The sequence below is a fragment of the Colias eurytheme genome, chromosome 2, assembly GCF_061535395.1.
Source record: "Colias eurytheme isolate Ceu_HAF_F1 chromosome 2, ilColEury1 Martin Lab GWU primary, whole genome shotgun sequence".
NCBI classification, from domain to species: Eukaryota; Metazoa; Arthropoda; class Insecta; order Lepidoptera; family Pieridae; genus Colias; species Colias eurytheme.
In genome coordinates, this window is record NC_142981.1 from 2,967,126 (window position 1) to 2,987,091 (window position 19,966).

At 33.4% G+C, this 19,966-nt stretch overlaps 1 protein-coding gene across 2 annotated transcripts in view; it reads left to right on the forward strand.

Annotated features, from left to right (window-relative positions):
• Pde1c (Phosphodiesterase 1c) overlaps positions 1 to 19,966 on the forward strand; it is a 167,570-nt gene that overhangs the window by 101,773 nt on the left and 45,831 nt on the right. The window lies entirely within an intron of this gene.

Sequence of the window (19,966 nt, forward strand, 5' to 3'; positions counted from 1 at the left end):
CTGGTCCGATTTGAAAAATGCTTTCGGTGTTAGATAGCCCATTTATCGAGAAAGGCTATAAGGCTATATATCATCACGCTACGACCAACAGGAGCGGAGCACTGCGGGTAAAACCGCGGAGCACAGCTAGTAATGATAAAGATTGTAATTTGTAACTATTCTGAAGTTGAATCTATTGAATCCTCATATTAAACTTTTTCATACAGCTTCAAATATTTTATTAATCTATAACAAGTAGGTATGTATATAAATACAACATGTTCCATAGCAGTGTGTTATAAAAACAAAGCAAACAATTCGTAATCCCGGCCACCCCGTAGCGCGTAACAATACAATTTGTATGTACCTATGTTTATTAAATTTCGGTGTTACAGATGTAAGGTAACGAATTGTTAGCATATTACAATAGCTGTATATACATTTTTATTTATTAACACTTTGATATGTAGTCTAATTGCATTAAAATGTTTTATAAATGAGAAATATTCAAAGAATGGAGAAATATTGATCACAAGGTGGGATTTGAACCCGCATCTTTCTGCTATTGTAGGGCGATGGCTGACGCCTTATTAAAATTTAAAAATTACTCATTAATTTAGACTTCTCCTGAAACCACACATGAATAGGACTACCATTAGTACTAACATAAAAAAAAAACATGAGAAATAATCTGCTTTATAATATAAGTACCTATTCCTTGAAACTTATAAAAGAAAACATACTATGAAATAATCTAAATATAAAAACCTCGACGATACACGTGTATTCACATTATAAGTAGAAGGAAGGCTTTCCATTATTGAATTGATATAATGTTATTTTTGCTTGTGTTTTGAAAAGCAACTATCTATCAAGGCAAATTCTATACAAAGTAATAACATTTCTTTTTTTTTTCATAAAAACATAATTATAAATAGATATTATGAATGTTGGCAAAAACGCATAAAGTGAAGTCCCGTGTCCCCTAGTGGGGTAAGGGGCAGATGCATTATATATCTGTTTCACTGATCGATTTTCTTTAAGGACAAGTAGGTGTTCAGCCTTCTATGTCCTGCCAGACCGAGACATATTTTTTTCTTCGTCTCCACCAGGAATCGAACCCAGGACCCCTCGGTGCTACGCTCACGCGTTAACCACTCTACCAAGGATGCGGTCGGCAAAAACATAATACCTAATATCGAAACTTCTAAAATGCTAGAGAACAAAAAATGTTCAGTTCAAGTGTATCTATAAAGTTAGGAACAATTTAGGTTTTAAGCTAGAGCTGATAATTCTGTTGTTCACAAAATAGACTCTTTTAATTTAAAACAGGTAATCCGTAAACATGTAAGCTAAATTACCGTATATTTATAAGTAGCGAGAATATTAGGTACTAAGCACGGAATATTACTAGGTAATTCGCCTTTTGATTTAAAATAACAATTTTCGAATATTATTTTATTACTCTAATTTTTAAATGGCTTTCACGAAGAATGCTTTTTATTAAACAGTTTCAATTGTGAATTCTTTTAATTTACACAATGTTATAAAATGAACTAGGTATTTTACATCTATAAGTCGAGACAATCTAAGAACTACAGCCTAATGACCATACTCTCATCATTATTCATAATACTTCTAAAACATACATTTAAGACATAAATCATATTCAAGATTTCGTTAACGCATTCATATTTCAAGGCAGCTAATACCACAAAATCCGCTTATAAGTTTTTGTACAAAATTCGTGTAAAGAATAATAAATACGTGTTATGTTTTCGAACGAAAATTTCGCGGGAAAAAGATTAACATTTCCCAAATCCCTTATAATATACAAATCGGCGGCTTTATAAGAAATATGTAAAGTACTAAATAAACAAATTCGTCTCCGTTAAATTTATGAATCTTCTATATTATTCATATTAGGTTGTGAATCTTTCGTTTATCTATACTAATATTATAAAGCTGAAGAGTTTGTTTGTTTGTTTGTTTGAACGCACTAATCTCGGGAACTACTGGTCCGATTTGAAAAATTCTTTCGGTGTTAGATAGCCCATTTATCGAGGAAGGTTATAGGCTTTATTTCATCACACTACGGGCAACAGGAGTGGAGCCACAGGGGTGAAACCGCGCGGAGCAGCTAGTAAAGTGATAAATTAAAGCAATAGTTACCGATAAATGGAAGATTCGCCGCTAAACTATACATCTATATATCTATCTAACTAGGATAACTAAAGATTTTAAATATACTTTATATGTGAGCATCTAAAATTATACCTACAGCTTTACTTATCAATTCATTTGATACTGCTTTATGCTTGAAGTGGCGTTCTCAATACTTTTATAACAAGCAAGAAGGAAGGAAAGGTTATTATTCTATTCGATTTAATCTGTAACAGGGTTACCCCTGTAATAGAAGAAAATAATAACACCATATTATGTTTTTCAAACACCTTTATAGTTCACACCCAACTTAAGGGAACATGAACATAATATATTAAGTTGTGTGATCTCAAATCTTGCTATCTGTAACTTTTCATTTTGAATTTTGTACATCTGAAGATTATTTTACTTAGAATCATAATAAAAATTTACAAATCTTAGTTGCATATTTAATTACTAGACTTTTCTAGTAAATCAACTATGTAACTAAGATTTGCCATTACAAGAACAAAGAATCTCCGACAAATAAATAAACTCAACCGGCTTATTTTAAAAATAATTTCTATAATTGCTGATAGACGCTTTCAAATTGGCTTATTTTAGGAACAGTGTAACTATAACAAACCCGATTTTCGGTCTACCAACACTAACATCTAATGCTTAAGTTTTAATAGCTAGCCTTTATTATCTTTCCTTCCTCTATTTTCTCTCAAAATGTTTTCTGTACAATTTGATTAAATCAGAAGACTCGACTGGCCTCGTCTTTTCTGCAACTACTACGTATCTTCATAACATCGTATATTAAGATACACGATAGTATAAAATAGACAGTGTAAAAACAATTTACGACATACCTCATGCCATTATTGACATACAAAAAAAAATTCAATAACTGCGGCACGACAATTTACACGTTATTATTACGCTACACAAAATACACATTTTTTGACCATGAATTATTCGCATTCAAAACTGTAATTGTATTTAGTGAAGTGACACATTGTTTTTATATTTAAACAAAAACTATGCCTTAGTCCTGTATATAATCTGACCTTTACATAGAGTTAATCTTGAAGCTCGTTCGTTAAGTTTTAGCTGTGTTATGACGCAATCAACCATGTTTATGAAACTGAAGGCAAAGGTTCATTTAAGCTGTTGAGAGCAATTTAATTATTTAATTTACAGAAGCTTTGTATTAAGTAAATACCAATATTTTTTCGTAAAGCTGTTTGAATGTATGTTTTTAATATGAGTAATTTAGATGGTATTGCTCTTTCTACTAAAAACTAAACTTATATTTGTAAGTATCAGTCATGCATAAAAGATAGCAAAACACTTGATTTAAATAAAACAATTGAAAAACGCAAAAGCCATCCTTATCGCAAATGAGCGATAATCTTTCAAACAACCTATTAAAACGACAAGTAACAAGGTAATCTGTATTGTACACATTCCCAAGTGGCAGAATGAAATGAAAAAGAAAAGAATATACGTAATACTTCGTTCTGTACTGCCAGTATATTCCACTATACTGCTATCATATAGTTGTCAATGCTTCGTTTAACAACACCATATAACTTACGATTTCCAAACATGTCCGCGAACACTGAAACATTTTCACTGTGCAATAAAAATAATGTTTCCTAATTTGTAAGATATTGTGGGCTGGGACTGTTTGGTTTCCGAGCACGTAATTTAGCTCTGTGACGTGACTCGAGGCTTCCTGCGATGTTAAGCCTATTTTACCGGTAACCATGGCAACCGTATTTTTAGAGGTAATAGCGTTATTATTTTATTCGAATTCGCGTTTTGATCTTAAGGCTGCAGTCTAGCAAAATTGCGTTTTCAACAAGTTATTTGACAATTTTTTCCCGGCTAATGAAATGATAAACTGAATTTTTTTTTCTTGTTTATCAATTAGAGTTATATACGCAATGCGCGTGAATTTTTTCACATTTATAAAGTTACTTTATGTTACCTTAATCAGGCCTTCAAGATAAGTCTCTTTCCCCCAAAATCATTTCGAGCTAAGTTTGTGCACTCACTACGTTGCAACCGATTACAATGTACATAATCTGATCAGCGCATTATTATCCTTATATAGTCGTTATTAAAAACTGCTGAATACAATTGCCGAAAAACTTATGATTTTCTTAATTAGAGCGTTATAAATTCATTAAATTTCCCATTTTTTGCCTTACAAAATCGATTGATAAATACTGCTAAAAGTTATTTTTTCCATTAATTTATTCGAGTTGGTTGAAGACCAATGAGTATTAATCCTTTAAAAATTTTTTTTTTGAATTTTGATAATTCTTTAAATATTAAAAAAATATTTAAAATAATAAGGAAAAATCCTAGCGAATTTCTTTAGTCGCGCTCCTTGGGCTGGAGCGTTCTGACGTGTGCTCTACGCTCGATTTTCCTTCATACCGAAGTGAAAGTTGCTCTACTTCATTAAATTTAATATTTTTGTTAATTGATTATTTTTATCTTAGTTTTGTGCAAATATTCGTATTTTTAAACATTTGATTTCGATATGGAAAATAAACGAAAAAAATACGCGTGTAACTACTAGAAAAAAAATTATCTTCGAACATAAAGTTAATAGTATGGGAAAATTAATTTATTCAGATCGAATAATTCGTGTAGTTTTGAAAGTTGCTACAGTTATTCCTAAAGATGTCCCGATGAATATACAAAAAGCCCCCGAGGGAGGGACACAAGCCGGCGGCGGGGGAGGGGGGGAAAGGTCTCTTTTTCAAGGTTTTTGCTTGTAACTCGAAATTTTTTTCATAATATCTCTTTAGTGACTTCTACATTAATTATCTACATTAAATTTCCTATAAATTACGTCTCAACATTTTTACTGTACGATCAATACTTTAGGAGATACAGAGTATTAAAGGTAAGAAAAATAAGAAACAACATAGTTTTACAAATTTTAATGATAAAAAGAAATAACATCTTTTTTTGCACGAGTATGCCGACTTATTAGTCAAATTGTGTTTCATCTTCGTCATCTTTATCACTAACATCGATAGGGGGGTCCATTAGTACAAGCTCCTAGGCAGCCGTTACAGATAAGACTACACATTTAATGCCCGCTTTTCGGCAACTGCATTTTCCGGAACATCCACTTTTACATCGGAAAAAATTGAATTTAACAACGCTTCAGGAGCAGGAGGATCCAAGGTCGTGATTGGTTCTAAGTATCCATCGACTCTTCGCTTCCAACCCCATATTTCAGGAGGCAGTTGGTTCCCAAGCCACTCCTGTACTTGATGGAATACTCTGTAGGCGTGATATTTTGCTGACCCTTTGGTAGGGGGGAGGGAAGAAGTAGTTTCAGTGGGTGTGATACAACCTCAGCTATTTACAGGAAGGGAAAAACATCAATTATCAAGATTTTTGATCAAAAGCCGTCACTAAAGGAAACAGCAACTGTATTTTATGACCCAACGTCAACTCAGGAGGTTATAGCAGAAGCCGGAGAAAAAATGTTTCTTGCAGTATACCGAGCGCCCTGTACTCAGACTGAGATCAACAGACATCGATTCACAGTTTTTCTGAAATCTTGTACCAAGCCCAAACCGAATCTTTCTTCCCTCCCCCCTACCAAAGGGTCAGCAAAATATCACGCCTACAGAGTATTCCATCAAGTACAGGAGTGGCTTGGGAACCAACTGCCTCCTGAAATATGGGGTTGGAAGCGAAGAGTCGATGGATACTTAGAACCAATCACGACCTTGGATCCTCCTGCTCCTGAAGCGTTGTTAAATTCAATTTTTTGCCGATGTAAAAGTGGATGTTCCGGAAAATGCAGTTGCCGAAAAGTGGGCATTATGTGTAGTCTTATCTGTAACGGCTGCCTAGGAGCTTGTACTAATGGACCCCCTATCGATGTTAATGATAAAGATGACGAAGATGAAACACAATTTGACTAATAAGTCGGCATACTCGTGCAAAAAAAGATGTTATTTCTTTTTATCATTAAAATTTGTAAAACTATGTTGTTTCTTATTTTTCTTACCTTTAATACTCTGTATCTCCTAAAGTATTGATCGTACAGTAAAAATGTTGAGACGTAATTTATAGGAAATTTAATGTAGATAATTAATGTAGAAGTCACTAAAGAGATATTATGAAAAAAATTTCGAGTTACAAGCAAAAACCTTGAAAAAGAGACCTTTCCCCCCCTCCCCCGCCGCCGGCTTGTGTCCCTCCCTCGGGGGCTTTTAGTATATTCATCGGGACACCTTTAGGAATAACTGTAGTAACTTTCAAAACTACACGAATTATTCGATCTGATCGACGATTCTGAATCTAATTTGCTGTGGCTATAATGAAACCAAATAGATTGCAAAGGTGATTGGCAACAATTTCTTTATTTTACGGGGTGTCAGTAAAGGGATGTATATATATTTCTTTAAAACTAAAGTAAGCTCATAAATTTTCTTATAATATAATTTTTTTGAAGTTCCAAAAATGTTTATTTTTCGTTTGAGAAATACGAAATATAATATAAACTTGTATTGAGAACTTGAACTTCCCAAGTTCATCCGGGGAAATCCCCATACGGGGAAAATGATTTGTTTACTCCAAAATTGATCAGAGGTGTTTTAATTTTTTCTTCTAGTCATTTTCAACGTAGCGGCATGTTGTTTGATTATTAATTTTGTAACTTAAATACAGGATGTTGGTTTTATATTCTGATCTTACAGACGCGCTGACAAATTTAGTCCACCATTTCTAGTTTAGTCTAACTACAAAACTACCAAAAAACTCTAAGTACCAATATTAAAACGAATGGATTATCATCACATCATCAAAATTCAGTGGGGTTGAGAACTAAATAAACAGAAGTAACAGAGACGCGAAGAATAAAAAAAGAGGACGAAAACGATAATTCGTTGATGCTTTCCCTTTTCGACGTATTGTTAGGGTACATCACCAATCTGCAAAAAACAAAACTGATGATTCCCAATTGCTGATTAAAAATGAAAAACAAATAATCGACAACAGTGGTGAAAATTTGCTGATCACAATGAAACATCCTTCAGTGGTAGCAGATTTACTCATTTAAAATGTATCGGTGAACAGCGTAAAGGAGAGGAGGACAGGAAAACATTATGAATGTGGATGGTGGATTGTATACAGGGTGTAAATGTAATCGATAAGTATGTGCAGGCGATTATGACGTTATTATTGCAGGTATCAAAAAACTTAAAACTGATATCGAAATTACTTTATCTAATGAGCAAAATGACAATAATAACTTTTTAAAAGTATAACGAGAAATATCTAAAAAATTTACTTTATACACTCCCATATCAAAAAGGGAAAATGGGACTAGTAGAAGTTAAATGTCTAATTCCGGCAAAAGACATGAATGCGGAAGATGCGGTTAAAAAAAATTTAATATTTGAAATACAATGCAAAAAATAACACTTTTGTCATAGATAAGAATCATGACTATTTTTTCCAAATTCAGGGACAACTAAACGTTGCAGAAGCAGAAGTCTGCTTATTTGCTGTTTGGACTGGAGTGAATCATTCGTTAAAAATAGAATATATAAAATAGAATATATAAAAAAGTATGTAACGTAAAAGTATGCAAAATAAAATGATGGACCATTATTGGATTTTACATAAATTGCCTACTGTCAGAATTGATTGATTCGAGACTTCAGCATTCGATGCCCATCAAGGACCCATCCTATTTCATTCAAGCGATTGAAAAAAAAGAGATAAATCCAGTGCAACCGATAAAGCCATCCCACCGTTCAACTTCTGTCAATTCGCTGTCTGTGATGTTAAGAAGAATATTCTGTCTATTTCATCGAAAGCTCTTGGTCCCGACTGCATTGGTCGTGATATGATCGTCCCCATCCTTGACATCATTGCCCCTGTCCTTACCTTTATCCTTAATTCTTCCATTTCGTTGTCTACTTTTCCCTCAGCTTGGAAGGATGCTTTTATTATTCCTATCCCGAAAAATAACAATCCCTCTTCTTTTTCCGAATACCGACCTATTTCCATATTACCCTTTTTATCCAAGATTCTTGAACGTTTAGTGCAGGGTCAGTTATGCTCGTTCATGAACAAAAATAACCTATTTAACCCTTTTCAATCCGGTTTCCGCTCCGGTCATAGCACGACTTCTGCTCTCGTCAAAATAACCGATGATATTCGTATTGGAATGGACAACAGGCAACTCACTCTGCTTACATTGCTTGATTTTAGCAATGCTTTCAATACCGTGGATCACGACATTCTGTTGAGTTTGCTTGGTTCTCTTAACATATCTCCAGCAGCTGTTGACTGGTTTCGTAGTTTTCTCCAAGGTCGCCGGCAGTGTGTCAAGATTGATGATTCCACTTCTTCTTGGTGCAATGTTTCTGTCGGTGTACCTCAAGGTAGCGTGTTGTCTCCTCTCCTCTTTTCAATTTTTATTAATTCAATTTCCCAAAATATTTCTTCTCCCTACCATATGTATGCAGACGATTTACAACTGTACACGCAATGCTCTCTATTAGATTTACACAACTCCGTGAAAACTATGAATGCTGACCTAAAAAGTATTGCCGACTGGAGTAATAAATATGGCTTATCTATTAACCCGTCCAAAACGCAAGCAATTATCATAGGAAGTCCTCAATTAATTGCCAAAGTTGATTGGACCGCTATTCCTTCCATCCAAATCAACAACACTCCTATTCCCTATTCCGTTACTGCCAAAAACCTCGGCTTGCACTTTGACCAAACCTTCTCCTGGACGGTACAACTCAACGCAGTACGCAAAAAGATGTTTGGTGTTGCAGCTTCCCTTAGGCGACTCCGAAATATTTTACCAATTCCCACTAAAATTGCGCTTGCACAGTCCCTTCTATTCCCTATTTTAGACTATGCAGATGTCTGTTATCCCGACCTCACCGAATGCCAGCTTAACTCCCTTGAGCGACTGCAAAACCTTTGTATCCGATTTATATTTGGACTGCGTAAATACGACCACATTTCTGAATTTAGAGCCAGGCTCAAGTGGTTTCCAATTCGCCTTCGCCGGAATACTCACATACTCCACCTCTTGTATTCCATTTTATTTGATCCTAAAACTCCTCCTTACCTGAAACAAAACTTTTCCTACGTATCTTCCAACCATTCCCTAGCTTTACGATCCTCGAACAAACTGACATTATCTTTCCCTCATCATCATTCAAAATTCTTTCACTCTTCCTTTACTGTCACCGCCATCTCGCTATGGAATGCATTACCCGAGGTTGTGAGGAGAGCTCGAAGCCTGCCTATTTTTAAAAAGGAGCTAAGGAACCATTATGCATCCTTATCACAAGATTGATGATAATGATGTTGAACCTTAACACTGTTTTGTAAGTATATGTATAGTATTTGTATGTATTATTTATGTATGTATGTATATTTATTGTATATATTATATGTATGTATGTATATTGTATATGTATGTATTATATGTATATATATTTATATGTATTAAAATTCAACTTTCAGTTGTGCACCACCTACTCCGTTTCTCTGCAGCTTTCCTTTGCTGTGGTTGTCTGGTAGAAATCGCTCGAAGCGATAAGACCGCCCTGTGTACTTGTTCTGTACTTTGCTGTATAATTGTTTTATCCTCTCTTTTTGTGTACAATAAAGAATTTTTATTATTATTATGTCTCTCTCCATAATACACGGGTACCACCAGAAGGAAGATACCCGGTCCTTTGGAAGGCTTACGTGGGGACACAGGTCCAACACGCAGAGGCCCTTTAGAGAATTTAATGTATTGTGGGACACCAGCCGCAGCCTGCCCATGACTGCACTATAGAGATACAGCCCTGGGCAGTCCGCGGCCAATGTAGGACTATTGCAGAAAAATGGAAATGAACAAAACTGGGTTATGGAAGGGGGTGTTAGATGGACTGGTATATTGGTTCTATGGGGACTATGGACGTCTGCCTTTTCAATATTAAAAATTGAAAATAATGGCAGACGGTGACTCGCCAGTTCGGTCGATGGGCTCCCAAAAAGGTTACCGAGTATGGCAACAAGGGGGCAACATCAGCTGAACGGCTAGGGGTGTAGAGAGGTGCGGCACCGGTTTCACCATCGCGGGCCCGCGGGCCCGGAGCGGGTTTCCCCGCTATTACGCCATTAGACACTTCCACCCCCGAGCATATAGCTCTGGCGGCTCCACTCTGGACGGCCAACAAAGGCAAGCCAGAGGTGGGGGATCCTGAACCTCGTCATTGTTCACTCCGAACTGCCACTGGGACAGTCCAGAGGTGAGGACAGGGACCTCCCCCGGGAGCGCTCGGTTCCCGCGGGGTCGCTACTCCCCGACACCTCGCCACAAGGTGCCCTGCGGGGTGACTGACTGCACGGTTGGGATATCTATTGTAGATATGCCAACCGGGGGCGATGGGGTCGTCACATCCCTACGCCTTTATTATTATTATTATTAAAGCATCAGAATGCTAGCAAAAGATTTATTAGGTTTATCAATATAAATCTATATATATGTATTATACATAATACATAATATAATAAATCTGTAGAAGACGCGAAGACTGACATCCGCGCGGACGGAGTCGCGGGCGGAAGCTAGTCAGAAATAAATATCTTTTGTTTTCATTTGCGTATTTTTCTATTTTATAATTTTTTAACACAAACATTACATTTTTTTTATTAAATACAAAATTTGTTTATCCGTTTTATTAGTTAAACTGAACAACTTTCACTAAGAAACTTAGGTCGAAAAAAATGTATAGAGTTATGCATTTTGTATGGAAAGCTTATTTTTTTTATATTTCGTCCAAATTTCTTTGTAAAAGTTGATCAGTTATATAAACATGAAGTTGAAGATATCAATAGAAAGTATTCGCAAATTTTGTGTACTGATAAAAAAAAATCACCCGGTGTAATTTTCACGAAAATTGTTACAAATTGTCATTTTTGGTACTTATTATGAATATTAAATTATACGAATGATTTAATTTTTAAAAATTAAGTGGAGCAACTTTCCCTTAGTACATTTGTATTATTTACATATAGGATGACAGGATGCATTTGTTTGCACTACTAGACCAAGCCCTTAAGTCTTTGGGGTAACAGTGAAACGTAGGAGTACAACGCAGTACGAAAATAACTTAATTCATAAATAGGATTTAGTTTCTTTTTCTATATTATCAAAATATTGTTCTTAGGCATGTTTGTTGAATAAGAAGCAATTCCTAAAATTTTGTAAGTTAGAGTCAGATATTAATTTTTTAATTTAAAATTATTCCAATTACATTATCCAACGCTGACAAAGTTTTACAGTAATTTCTGTTGTTGGATATTTTAACCTCATCAGACTTTTGCCGCATAGAATACAATTCTGCCTTATTATGTATAAAAGTTTTCATAAATAAATAGTCTGGAGACTCTTCCAATTTAACTTGTTACATCTGACGTCACACGAGACGACTTTTAATTTAACTTCAGCGAATACAGATGTCAGTACCATGTAATAGTGTAACAAGAACAATGTAATACAATGTATGGATGATATGAAGAGTTAGTTAGTTAAACTATGGTAAGTATTATACTATCTGTTAAATAAATATTACTGATATTTAAACATTACTAACAAATGTCAAATTACTAAAAGTAAATATTACTGATATTATAATATGTCTTTTTTATTTATTAAGTCTAAACCTAAAAAAACACTAGCTAACACTAGCTTTAAATTTTTTATGCAAATAATGAAGCCTTATTTTGCCAACATGTCTTTTGGTCCCGCGATAGTCACAATTGAAAGTGTTGACTTTTTAATTTTAGAGTATTTATCGTTTTATTTGTATGTTTTTTTTTATTAGTTTAATTTTGAATATGAGTATATTTTAACAAACATTAAGTAGATACGTACTCAATTAATCAAATAGCTTATATTATACATACCTACACAGATAATATTATCTACTTATTACATTACACTGAAGAGAATGCTACAACATTTCTATAATATGGAACCGCTACGCTAGATGCTACGCCAACGCTACGAAACCGTATTCTTCATATTATTGTGAAAATATGAACGCTGTCAAGTGTTATGTTCCCATGTTTTATGTATATTCTCACTGTTATTGTTCGTTATTTACTCAATTAGTATTACTCTGTTATTAACTATTTGATTGAAAAACGAAAAGGGCAGCTTTTACTCTAAAGTATATTATCCAAATAGATTATACTTATATGTATACTAGCGGTCCGCCCCGGCTTCGCCTGTGGTACATGTTTACGTTTTCTCTACATAAGAACCATCCTCCTTCTTCAAGGAATATAATAAAAAAAGAATTATCGAAATCGGTTCAGCCGTTCTCGAGTTATGCGCTTACCAACACATTTTGCGATTCATTTTTATATATAAGATACTATGTAAAAGGAATTATCAAAAAAAATAGTTCTTCAATCAATATGTATAATTGATTATCTATCTTGGCTCCATCCGTCCGTTTATTAAATTCAAATAAAAAAATATATTCATACATGCTACACGATATACTTCAATAAAGCTTCTGATATTTCAGATATTTTCAACAACAAATGCTATTGTTCATCGAATTCATATATAAAACCGTAATGAATTAAACCGTAATGAAACCGTATTAAACCGTAATGAAAAAAAAACACAATTAACACGTAATATGTTTGAAATTTCCTCAAATTACATAATATGTATTCAAAATATCAAAACTGTATTCAAATTTGCTCCGTATTTTTTGAGATTACCGCGTTCACATAGATAAACCAACGTAGTATTCTTTTGACATAGAGTATATTCAATCATAAAACAATGGCCTTTGTTTCTTTAAACTTAAAAATAATACTTTTATTACGATAAAGAGTATATTATTTTCAGTCTAATGAATTCAATTAAATGCAAAATCTATTTCCAGTCTCTTTTTTTAACGTCATTTGCAGAACTCAGCTAGATGTAGTCGGTAATGAAGCTGGGCTTGTTTATAATCTGCTTTGACTTAGGACTAGGTTTTTATTTATTTTTAATCTGTAAACGTCGGTATTACATGGAAAATACTGCTTTTTATTTACAACTAGTGGTCCGCCCCGGCTTTGCCCGTGGTACATATTTCGCAATAAAATGTAGCCTATGTCCTTTCTCGGGTATCAAAATATCTCCATACCAAATTTCATGCAAATTGGTTCAGTAGTTTAGGCGTGATTGAGTAACAGACAGACAGACAGAGTTACTTTCGCATTTATAATATTAGTATGGATTTGTTTTAAGTATTTTTATTGATAAATGCAGCACAGTAACTTAAATAACGTAACGAGATTTATAGTGATATTCTTTATAAAATGATATTACTTATTTATTTTTATTTATTTTATTATTTACTACAATAATACAATTCATTATAAATTAAATTAAACTGGCACAAACATAATCTCTTTAGAGATTTACCGCGCGCCAGCGCCGTCGACATAGAAAATAAAGATTCGATAATATAATATTGACAAACAAAAATACATATTAGTTATTACAGACATTCATTCACAAAACTAACAAAAATATCCCGCAACATCTAAGTACAATACATCTTTTATTTAATTATCATAAGAAATAACAAACGTGGGTAGAAACAAAAAAAAATAATAATCTACATCTTATCGCAACTGCGGTCTGCACTCTGTACCCACAGGGTGTTGATTTTCGCTTACAGAATTAATTAATTGATAAATTGATTTACATTTTTTACATACACAATTATATGTCAGTAGATAATGTATGTGTGTATTTTATGTATATAAACACATATTCAAATACAAATTATGGCGTTAGTCTAAGATAAGTATACATAATTAATAATTATAGTCACTTATCTAATGGAAAGGAATTTATATTCCTGTTTTAAGGCACTGGTTTATAAGGATAGTAATTAATTATTATCATTCACATCCATAATCACCCTACATCATGCTGCTTAGGTTTTTATCCGCCCTTCAAAAATCCGCCTATCAAATAGGTACCAAATTTTAAATTTGAAATAGTGAGGCATTTCCTTAAAAAATCTAGCCCTTATTCCTTGTACATAAAAACGTATTTACGTTAAGATCGCGTATACTTTGGATATCAAGAGGAGGTAACTACTTCAACCGGACTAACTGTATTTGAAGTGACAAGTTCTAAACGAAGCAATTACGACTCACTTGGAGTTAACGCGATTTCGCGTGCAATTACTTTGATTACATTTAGTTCTAATCAAAAGTCGAGCTAGGTTGCGGTATGAATGGCCCGGTATGAATGGCTACGCTTCAGGGAAGACATAGGTATATTAAGAAGAGCGGTCTTTCCTAAAACGTATTACTATAATTTTATGCTTACTATAGATGAAAATAAACAAACTATATCCTTATCTATCAGTGCCAAGAGCTATCTATGCTCATAATATATTCTAGAAATAAGTGAATTTCTTTATCAATGAATTTTTCAAACAGTGCAAACAAAGCAAAATTTGGGTATTCCGTAGTAATGTTTATGATTTGATACATATTCATATTTTCATAATATAAAGCCATTAATTACACTAGAACTGTATATTAATGTAAAACGATAATAAAAACATAACCAAACGTGCCACAATTCACTATAACAAAAACATGTGACCATAAAACATTTCCCTGAGAGATAAAAATAGAAAAATGTGCAGGCTCGTTTCTTTAAAGCTGTGACAAGTGACAGGCCGTCACGTACAGTCGCGTAGACGTGTATAAACATTGTAATAACACTCCCTTCTTATCAGTGGACATCGGATACGAGGGCGCGACGATGCAGGACACTTGTATGGAAAAGCTAAATTTTAAATTGATATTATTGATATAGTGTGGAGTGTGTGTAACTTTTGCCACAGAATAGGTTACTGTAATGGCTATTCAGATTGAAAATAAATTAAATTTTAAGTAAATTCTTTTGATTATTATGACCTTTAGAAATGTTTTGACGAAGTTTTATAATTTTTTTTCGATTTTTATTACCCTAGAAGAAACATTAAATTATGAATCGCATCATTACAAACTATATATTTATACATTTAATAGTCGATTGCATTTTCTAAACAACACACGTAACATAACTCAACAGTTAAAGTAAATATATCATGCAGTAAAAAACGTTCAATGACCTCAATTTCACTCACCATAAACAATTTAGCTAAAACATTGTTAACGTAAATAGTATATACATTCAATATCGAAATTTCGCTTGCAATTACAGTCATTCCTTCGAAACCGATTCTCTAATTAAGTGTACTCTGTTGATGACGATGGTTCAGCGAACGTTCCATCTGCTTGATTAAAATTGCTTTTTGTGTGCGAGTGTACGTCAACACGTCGGACTGCGAGTGTTGAATTGGCTATAAAACTAAATGGGCAAGGGGCAAATTAGTTCGCAATGTCTAAATTAAAAAACCGTGAGTGTTTATTGTAATCTTAATTGAATTGTGATTGTGTTTTACGTGGTTTTACCGTCCCGTTGATTTGTTGTATAATAATAATAAGAGGTTTTATGAATTGTGTTGTACAAATTGTAATAGATTAAATATTTAATTTTATGCTATTGTCGTTTATTAGTTTTTTTTTTTTAAATGTGTGTTGTGACAATTTTTTAGATACAGATCCAGTTTTAAAGCAGACGTTTTATTTTGTAAGTTTAGAATAAATAAATTTCGTATTTCTTTTGAAGTAATAAAACGAAAGTAATAGTGATAGCATTGCCAAATAAAAAGGTGAGGGTGAGAACATTGGTACTACGGTATATATTATTCAATACATATTAAAACAGGTAAACACTGAACAAAGAGAACAGTAAATAATTTATTAAAGCTTAAATAAAAGTAAACTACGTAACACTCAATAGATTTAAAATGTACTTTATAAGATGAATACAGAATACATAAGTATTATTTAAATGTTCACTAAAAGGCACTTGTTTCTTTATATTTTATTTCTATAATTGATTCGTTATTTGTTCTACAATTGTTAATTTCAACAATACATTAAAACAATTTGTAAGTACATACACAATTGCCCACCTTCAAACTTTATCAAAGAAATAAACCAATGAAAACTTAGAATACAAATATGCAAAGTGACCCTAAGGCCCAGGTTGGGGCAAGCAATTTATGTCACCAACAATTTTCTCGTTGCTCTAAAGTTTGTGACGTTTTTGTGTGACTTCGAGTCACCTGGGACTTTGATATAGCATACGAGTGTGCGTAAAATATGTAGGTTCAATTGAAATAGTGAGAGTAGAATTTGGACAATTTTCTGTACAAATTTGGTCGAGTTTGCACTTCATTTTAACTTGCATTTACATTTATAAGAAATTTCAACATAGTAATAGGAGTTTGGTCCAAATTGGGTTCATTTAAATACAGTAAAGTAAACTTGATTGTAAAACAATAAAAAATGTAAAAAGTTAAAAACGACAGAGAAAGTTATGATTTCAAAAACAACTTGACAAATAATTAATTAATGTAATGTATACACTGTAGAGTCATTTACAAGAAAATTAAACCTTCAAATGTATATTAAAGCTGTTAAAAGAAGATGGTAGAAATAAAACTATATATCTAAACAGTATAGCCGTTGACCCATATCGAAAAATTATTATAACAATTCATGTCGTCTGCTATACAAAGATATGAAAAATCGTCGCCACAGGTGGTCCCTGATAGTATCATTTTGTGTCAAATTGAGTTCATATTTTACAAATACTTGGAGTATTTTGTAACAGAGTAGTCGTTTGTTTCAAAAGGTCAGTCTTTGCAGAAAGAATTGTTTCTTTTATATTTGTGTAAGATTAAATTAAATACATATTTCTATTGTTTCTCCTTCTTTTTGTTTTAGTTTGTTGAAAAACGACGCTATAATATTATTTTACTAAACTTACATAATAATATTATAAACTATATATTATGCGAACGCGATTTGACTAAACACAGATTGCTATTTTAATTAAAATATTTCTTCGGGAATTTAATTTTCAATGTTACGTTTAAACTGAATTAAATACGCAGAATCAGAAACTAGCAATCATTCACATCAAAGATTCCGAAATATCATCGAAATAGCTAAACAGTCGGTATTTACTGCCGAATTCCCATTGCCATGACAACGGTCGTCTATTCTTCGAAAATGGTCGTTGCGCAATGGATGGCGAGAGATAATGGTCAATTACTATTAATGTTGCTTCATCAGTGAAATGTTAGAGGAATTTGTGTTTAGGCCTTTGATATCGCGATTGAAATAATAAGCGGTTTATGTTTTAGCGAGCTTCGTATGGCATAGCTTAGCTGATGTGTTTAGTGATTGTAAAAGCTATGTTAGCTTTAGTTTACTTTGACTTTCTAGGCATCGATTAAGAAAATTATATTTGTGGAGTTTTACTATATAAACCGTGCAAAAAGCTCTACATAAAACATATTTTTTATAAAAAAACTCTAAATGGCAAAACATTGGTGGCAAAATCTAATGAACAACTCAATATTAATAAAGAATTTATATTCTTATTATATCCTAAAACAAAAGCTTTTGCAACATGAAACATACAAATGAAACGCAAAGCAATAAGCAACTGTCCTCACATAAACCAGACAAACAAACAAACAAACAAAAATTCTTTATTGTGCACCACAGAGAAAAGTACAAATAAGGATACATATAATATAAGTAACAAAGAGCACAACAGGCGGTCTTATCGCTCAAACAGCGATCTCTTCCAGACAACCTGGTGGACAAGGAGACGCAGTGCATGAGTAATAAAAAACAGGGGAAGGTGCACTAAAAACAGATGAAAAAAAATAATAATAATAAATAAATAAAATAATATATATATAAATACATATATAGACCTTTTATAACCTTTTATAACCTAACCTAAACATCTCCCAACATTAGATTAACAAACCAAAAGGACATACTTTCATTCCTCATGAAAGAACCGTATTTCACGCATTATTAACTACACTATAAAGACCGTATAGAATATTTGAAAGGCCTCTATTAAGAACCGCTTTAGAGATAAAATGGCCAATTGACCTTGTCTTGTAATTCCTGGGATGTTACCATGATGTTTTGTAGCAGTATTTTTTCCAGAGTGGGACAGTGATGGTGCTAGATCATCTATACTAATATTATAAAGCTGAAGAGTTTGTTTGTTTGAACCGCTAATCTCAAGAACGTCAAGGTCCGATTTGAAAAATTCTTTCGGTGTTTGATCGAGGAAGGTGATTATCATCTCACTAAGACCGACAGGGGCGGAGCACTGCGGGTAACACCGCGGAGCACAGCTAGTCTATTATAATATTAATTGCTTTAAGACGTCCTGAAGCAATAAATTTATTGCAAAACACATGGGATATGATGTACATGTTACAATATTATCACGTACGAAACTGTGAAAGCAGTGAACCGTTAGATTGAAAAATTACGAACTATGAATAGGCGGGATTTACTAACATTCAGCCCCCATATTAATGTAGTTCAAGTGTTGAATATGTTATCGAAAGCAGTGAATTTTTATATTTGTGACTGGCGATATTGATCTTTTTATTGTACACTATAGTCTGCTTCTAATCACTACACAGTATAAAACAAAATTTTCTCTGTTCCTAATCCCTATGTCCAGGTCCCTATGTAGGTATGCTTAAATCTTTAAACTACGCAACGGATTTCAATGTGTTTTTCCTAATAGATAGAGTGATTCAAGAGGAAGGCTTTGGTATATAATTAATTAGGATTTATACAAAGAAAGCCGAAAGCCGAAAGGCGAAGCCCTGGGTGCAAAGTTAGTGGGCAATAAATTAAAGTTCCTTTTTGCAAAAAGGCGTTAAAATATATCATTGATCTTGTTATAGGTTAAAGGTAAACGTATAAAAGACGCTTCAGGTCTCACTTTTGGGTTAAATTGTATGGAATACTTGATATCTTCTTGATATGACATGAATGTGACAATACCATTTTATTACCTATACAATTTTCTTAAATAGACCGGGAGATACTGACAGAAAATTTCGAGTCATTTGTAACAGGATGGCGGTTCTACAGGGGTCTTAGTACGCAATGACAAAAAGAAAAACGATGGTGTGAACGCTGGTACCGGCGGCTTAGTCGCGTGGGCGTTAGTCGAACTCGTCGGAAAAATAGCGAAGTCAAACGATTTGTAACACAAAAATTTTTGAATTTACCGATAGCCCATAAAAAAGAAGTAGGCGGTAGTGTCATGCCATACTTTTCCGGTGTGATTTACAGCCCGCCATACCGACGCGAATGTGTTGATTTAAAAAAAACAATTCAACCATTTGTACCAGGCTAACTTTTGCACAGGTAACCATCGTCGTGCAGCCATTTACGAAAATCGCCATGCCATACTTTTCGGACGATTCCAAATGGTCGCCATACCGCCGAAAATCTGCAAATTTTTTTTTTCGCCGAACCATTTGTAACACCCTAAATTTTTTTTTCAACAACTCCTGAATAATTATAAATAGAAGTGTGATAATGCCATACCTGTGGGAGGTGGCGAATGTGTATAAGATTTTTTTTTATTGTATGATTTTATTCGTATTTTGAACGATTTGTAACAGTATGGCATTAATCTTTCCTATAAGTTTGAGGTTCAACAAATATAAATACAAAATTTCAAAGATCTAGGTGGTAGAAATCTTCACTTCTATAAATTAATAATAAATTTATTTATGAAGTATGGCAGCACTTTTTCCCCCTACAAGAAGTATGGCAA